This window comes from Rhinopithecus bieti, unplaced genomic scaffold (genome assembly GCF_001698545.2).
Source record: "Rhinopithecus bieti isolate Rb0 unplaced genomic scaffold, ASM169854v2 scaffold_13259, whole genome shotgun sequence".
Lineage (NCBI taxonomy): Eukaryota > Metazoa > Chordata > Mammalia > Primates > Cercopithecidae > Rhinopithecus > Rhinopithecus bieti.
In genome coordinates, this window is record NW_016807544.1 from 3037896 (window position 1) to 3045061 (window position 7166).

General features: G+C 39.9%; 1 protein-coding gene across 16 annotated transcripts in view; it reads right to left on the reverse strand.

Moving 5' to 3' along the window:
* Window positions 1-7166, reverse strand: part of NUMB (NUMB endocytic adaptor protein) — a 200851-nt gene that overhangs the window by 28151 nt on the left and 165534 nt on the right. The gene's annotated exons all lie outside the window — the stretch shown is intronic.

Genomic DNA, 7166 nt, shown 5'->3' on the forward strand with positions numbered 1-7166 from the left:
GACGAGGTCTCACTATGTTGCCCACGCTGGAGTGCAGTGACTATTCACAGGTACGATCATAGAGCATTACAGCCTTGAACTCCTGGGCTCAAGTGATCCCCCTGTCCCAGTCTCATGTGTAGCCAGGACTACAAGTGTGCACCACTGCACCCAGCCCTGGCTTGGGTTTTAACTTGACATTAAATGCGTGGAGACATTTTGGGGACACAGGAAGATTTAAAAACTACTGAAAAAAATAATTTTCTTTTTACTGGCTCAGAAAATACTTTTTGGCACATGAGAATCACATGAGAACAAGCTGATGCATAATTCCTCCTGTGATGGAATGTAATAGTAATTTAACAGTGTCCTTTCTTTTTAACTGCCTCAAGGATACAGCAAAATAAAACAAAAGCAATATGAAGGCTGAGAATAGGTATTAGATTATCATAAAAAATATAGATCAAAAAGAATCTGTTGCTAAGGTTGGCGCAGCAGCCTCTAGAAGGGACAAGGGAGACTATCAGAACTGTCTACCATTCTCCTCTATATGTGATCCAAGCCTAGGAAAACTTGATATGGGGACATGGCCTTACTTAACCTGTGATCCACTAGGCCTCATCATCTCCACCACCACCATACATTTGATGAGTGCCTATAATATGCCGGCCAGTGGAAATACCTGGACGGTTACTGAAAGGCAACAATCAGACAAAAAATAAAGAATACCGTAGGTAAGTGCTACAGTAGAGCTGAGAACAAGGTACACTGATGTCAGAAAAGAGGTATAATCAAATCTATTTGTGGAATTGGGGAAGGTTATACAAAGGAGAAGACCGAACTGGGTGCTGAAATAATTTTTCTTGATGCTCTAGGTAGGGGCAGGGAGACAGGGAAGTAACAGAAGTACTGGACATGCCAGGCAGAAGAAACAGCAGTACAGGACATGGAAGCAAACAACATGGCAATTCTGGGGCTCTATAAATATTTCAGTATGGCTTGGTAAGTAGACTTGGCAATGGGAGAGGCATAATGGGAGATAGAGTAGGAAAGGCCTAATCACGGAAGGTCTTCTATTCCTGATAAGGACTTTGATCTTGATTCTATGCGTAATTAGGAGCTACTCTGTAAATATTATTACAATAAATTGAATTTAGGTAAAGGAGATTAGCCTTGGTAATATGGGTAGGCTTCATCCAATCAGTTGAAGGCCTCAAGAACAAAAACTGAGGTTTCCTGGAGAAGAAACCCTGCCTGAGTTTCCAGCCTGTTGGCCTGCTTTACAGGTATCAGACTTGCCAGCCTGCCAGCCCCTACAATCACATGAGTGAGTTCTTAAAATAGATAATATATAATATATATTAATATTTGATATATATCATATATATTGATATATATCATATATTGATATATATATATCACATATATGATATATACATATAAAACCTCCTAGAGGTTCTGTTTCTTTGGAGGATCCTGATACAGAAGTAGAAGTTAGACTAGAATGGGTTGATAAGTAAATGAAAGGCAAGAAGAGTCTACAAGTATTAAATACTTTTTTAACAAAGCTTTTCTATAAAAAGGAGAGCTGTAGGGCAATAAGGCACAGGCAGAGGATCAAGGGAAGCCTATAAGAATTGTGATACACTGGCATGTTATACTTGAAATACAATGGGCTTTGGATTAAGACAAATATGAGACTGAATTCAGTGCTACTATTCATAAGCTAAGAAAGTTATGTAGCCCATTGAGCTTCCATCTCTTCATCTGTAAAATATCTGTAGTTTGTTAAAAGGATTAGAGATTATATACAGTACCTGGAATTTAAATAGGGTAATAATTAGTAGCCATTTATCATCATTATATTATTAATAAACTTTAAAAAACCTTTCCCAATAGTAAAGCAGAATTCTTAAAAGAGTGATACACATTTTCAACAATGACAACAAAAAATCCTCTTCATGTGCTGAATGGGAAAAGCTAGTGGAACAACGGAAATGGAAGGCCCAAGAAAAAGAGAAGAGTAATTTAGAGGACAAAGTCCAACAAAATGCAGGGTGAGATGGGGCTAGAATACAAGTTTTAGACAGGAGGAGAGATGTCCATTCCTATGAAATGGAGGGATAAAGTGAGGCCGAGTAGATATGAAGACAGATTTGTAAAGGAGGGAGTAGCAAGTGGAGAAAATTCACTCTGCAGAACCATAAATTCATCTGCGAATGTATGGTATTACTTTACCTGCTTTACTTTGCTGGGGAGAGGAAAGATGACAGGCAGAGTAAAACAGTAAAGATTTAGAACAGTAGTATGGAGGCAGTCTAGTAGAGTGACTAGGAACCAAGCTGTTGTTTGGATTTGAATTCTGGTTCTGCAAGTTACTCCCATCAAAGGCAGGTTAATTTAACTTCTCTATGCTTCACTTTCTACACCTGTATAATGATGTTAATCTCATATACCTCATAGGGTTACTGTGAGGATTAAATGAATTAATGTATACGAAAGGTTTAGAACAAGGACAGTCATATAAATTTACTCTACAAACTGGGAACCCTTTGAAAATGAAAGGGATGACTATTAAAACTAATAAATGGGTGTTATAATAGGGCTGTTCCAGGCAAATTGGTAGAATAGTCATTCACCAACAACAGTAACTGCTCATATTTAACCAACCCTCATGTAACAATTAGTATTTTGCTGGAAGGTAAGCTCCATGAGGGCAAGGTTCTTCCTTCTATCATTCACTGCTGTATCCCTGGAACTTGAACAACACCTGGAACAGAGTAGCAGTTCAAGAAATATTTGTTGAAAGAAAAAATATGCTAAATATCAGTTGTAGGAAACAGGAGACAGCTAACCAGTCTCCTGTTGTAGCTGACCAGTCAATATACAACATTACCAAATGGCACTGACAATTCTAAGATATTTAAATTTGCAGTTTAATCAATCTGCTCATTGTATAATTGTAGCCTGCAGTGTTCAGTATCTAAGGCAACAGATAGGACTACTTCAAGGTTGGAAGACTGAAGAAGGGAAAAATAAAAGGTCAATTTAGAATGGAACTGTTCTCCAGTTAGTCTCCTTACAATATTCAGGGAAATATAACATTTTCTTGGCCCAATTATATGCTTGTTTGTTTGGAGATAGGGTCTTGCCTTGTTGCCCAGGCTGGCATGCAAGTGGCACAGGACAGTTCACTGCAGCCTTGAACTCCTGGGCTCCAGTAATCCTCCCACTTCAGCCTCCCCAGTAGCTGGGACTACAGGCGTGCACTACCACACCCAGCTAATTTTTAAACGTTTTTTTTTTGTAGAGATGGGGTCTTGCCCTGCTGCCTAGGCTGGAGCATAGTGACATAATCATAATTCACTGCAGCCTTGAACTCCTAGGCTTAAGCGATCCTCCTGCTTCGGCCTCCCAAAGTGCTGGGATTACAGGTGTAAATCACCACACACAGCCCAATTCTATGGTTATGAAAACATGTGTGGCCAGGTGTGGTGGCTCATGTCTGTAATCCCAACACTTTGGGAGGCCAAGGCAGGTGGATCGCTCGAGGCCAGGAGTTCGAAACCAGCCTGGCCAACATGGTGAAATCCCGTATCTACTAAAAATACAAAAAATTAGCCAGGTGTGGTGGCACGTGCCTGTAGTTCCAGCTACTCAGGAGGCTGAGGCAGGAGAATTGCTTGAACCCAGGAGGCAGAGGTTGCAGTGAACTGAGATCACGCCACTGCACTCCTGCCTGGGTGACAGACCGAGACTCCATCTCAAAAATAAAAAAATAAAATAAAATTGTGCTTTTTGAGATAGGCCTTAATAATTTTATAGTATTGTACTAATGTATCAGTAAGGAATCATATTTGTCATATTTCATGACCTCTGATCTCTCTAAAGAAAGAAAACAGATAATATGAATTCTTGTATTTGTTCATACTTTTGGGTGTCAGTTCTTGTACATCATTATAGTTTGCCACATTATAGTTACTTCAGTCAGGTACTGAAATATTAATGATTAGATATGCCTGTAGCTGAAATTAAGCCCAGGCTTCCTCTCACAAATTCTACAGTTGCAATACTTCCATATTTCTTTTTTTTTTTTTTTTTTCTGAGACGAGGCTTACTCTGTCACCCAGGCTGGAGTGCAGTGGAGCAGTTTTAGGCTCACTGCAACCTCTCTGTCCTGGGTTCAAGTGATTCTTGTGCCTCAGTTTCCCGAGTAGCTGGGATTACAGGTGCATGGCCCCACACCCAGCTATATTTTTTGTATTTTTTTTTTGGTAGAGATGGGGTTTTGCCAAGTTGGCCAGGCTGGTCTTGAACTCCTGACCTCAGGTGATCCGCCCACCTTGGCCTCTCAAAGTGCTGGGATTACAGGTATGAGCCACTGCGCCTGGCCAATACTTCCATATTATTTGTTAACTTGAGTCTTTCATTCTGACCATATAAACTAAGATCTCTGAGCATTTTTAAGAAAAGAAGATAAAAGTGACTGAGAGGACGATGTCTGCCCTAAAACTGTCTACTTGAAACCAGTACCCTAGGTGATCAGGCCACAGTTAACTAATCAAAGGACTGAAAAAAGATAACCTACATTAAGTATGAAATGTAGAATTTACATACAGGCTGGGCACAATGGCTCATGCCTATAATCCCAGCACTTTCGGAGGAAGCTGAGGAGGGTAGATCACCTGAAGTCAGGAGTTCGAGATCAACCTCACCAACATGGCGAAACCCTGTCTCTATTAAAAATACAAAAATTAGCCAGGTGTGGTAGCAGGTGCCTGTAACCCCAGCTGCTCGGAAGGCTGAGGCAGGAGACTCACTTGAACCTGGGAGGTGGAGGTTGCAGTGAGCTGAGATTGCACCATTGCACTCCAGCCTGGGCAACAGAGTGAGACTCCATCTCAAAAAAAAAAAAAAAAAAGAAAGAAAAGAAAAAGAAAAGAAAGAAAAAAAGAATTTATATACATCTTAGTGGCACAAACACCTCTTTAAAAAGACAACATGCTGGCCAGGCACAGTGGCTCACACCTGTAATCCCAGCACTTTGGGAGGCCAAGGTCAGTGGATCACCTGAGGTCAGGAGTTTGAGACCATCCTGGCCAACATGGTAAAACCCCGTCTCTACTAAAAACACAAAAACCAGCCGGGTGTGGTGGCACGCGCCTGTAGTCCCAGCTACTCTGGAGGCTGTGGCATAAGAATTGCTTGAACCTAGGAGGCAGAGGTTGCAGTGAGCCAAGATCGCGCTACTGCACTCCAGTCTGGGTGACAGAGCGAGACTCCATCTAAACAACAACAAAAGACAATATGCTTCAGGAACTAATAAAAATGTGGAAGTGGCAACACAGATGTTCAGACATTCAGAATTATTTTATCATCGCTGCTCTAACACTTTCTACTTTAATAATAATTTCATGGTTATAGGTAGAATTCACACTGACAAATACGAGTATCGTGAAAAAGCGTCACAATAATGACAAAAATCCTTTTTTTCAAAGAAAACCGATCTAACATGGACAGAACTTTAGTAACTTAAAATTTAAATTGGTGAAATCTGAGCAGAAGGATCAAGCTAACCAAAAGTGAAAAATTAAAGTATAACTTTCTCAAGTAATTACTCTACACTATAAATATCCAGCTTAGTATTTAAAAATTATTATCTTCTTTAAAACCTTTTGTTATGGGTAGATATAAACCAATATAGCAATTAAGCAGGTTCCGACACTGGAGAAAATAATAACATATAGTGAATCTATTACAAATTACTAAATCAGGAAACTTGTACCAGAAGGAAATGCACAGGTAATCTTAACACAAATCTGGTGAAGGAACACAAAATGGTTGGGAAAATGGCACAGAAATAGTAACAAGCTCAGCACACCGTAAGATGACTTTCTCCTAAATATAAAAGCTACGCACAGTAAAAGGCAACTGAAATAACCAATTGTTATCTACCTATCTCCAGAGTTTTTTTGTTTGCTTTTTGTTTCCTTAAGTAGAAACCACTGTTTCTTTCTTTTTCTTTCTTTCCTTTTTTTTTTGTTATAGACAGGGTCTTAATTTGTCAAGCAGGCTGGAGAGCAGTGGTGTGATCACAGCTCACTGCAGCCTCAAACTCTTGGGCTCAAGTCATCCACCCACCTCAGCCTCCTGAGTAGCTGGGAGACCACAAGTAAGTACCACCACACCTGGCTTTTTTATTTTTATAGGACTTTTTATATATTTTATAGGACTTTCATAGGACTTTTTCATTTTTATAGGAAGCGGTCTTATGTTGCCCAGGCTGGTCTCAAGTTCCTGGCTTCACGTGATCCTCCCACCTCAGCCTTCCAAAGTATTAGGATTACAGATGTGAGCCACTATGCCCAGTTGAAACCACTTTTTAAAAATAAATTGAAAAAGGATGAAAATGACAAGTCGGTGATATACACGGTAGGTGGAAAGATTCTTACATTGCTCTTTTATTTCATCAGTATAACTGATGTTATCCTTGGGAGAAATGAGTTTTGTTTTATTTTTTGAGACAGTCTTGCTCTGTCACCCATGCTTGGAATGCAGTGGTGCGATCTTGGCTCACTGCAACCTCCACCTCCTGGGTTCAAGCGATTCTCCTGCCTCAGCCTCCCGAATGGCTGGGATTACGGTGCCTGCCACCATGCCCAGCTATGGCTAATTTTTGTATTTTTAATAGAGAAGGGGTTTCACCATGTTGGCCAGGCTGGTCTTGAACTCCTGACTTCAGGTGATCCGCCCGCCTCAGCCTCCCAAAATGCTGGGATTTAGGTGTGAGCTACTGCGCCTGGCTGAAATGAGTTTTTAAACTGTTGAAATTAGCAAACGTTTTTTGTGAAGGACCAGATAACAAAATATTTTAGGCTTTGCAGGACATACGATCTCTACTGCAACTACTCAACTCTATGATTGCACAAAAGCAGCCAGAACAATATGTACACAAATGGGCATGACTTTGTTCCAATAAAATGTTATTTACAAAAACAAATACAGTAGTGGGCCATAGTTTGCAACATCTGATATAATCATAATCTCTATAATTAATTGAATGTTCTTGGAAAGATAATTCTTTGTACTGAAATATTAGACCTGTTGGAACTGTGTCCTTGAATTTATTTTCTTTTTTTTTTGACAAATGTATTTACATGCTTCCCATTTTTTTTTTTTTTTTTTTT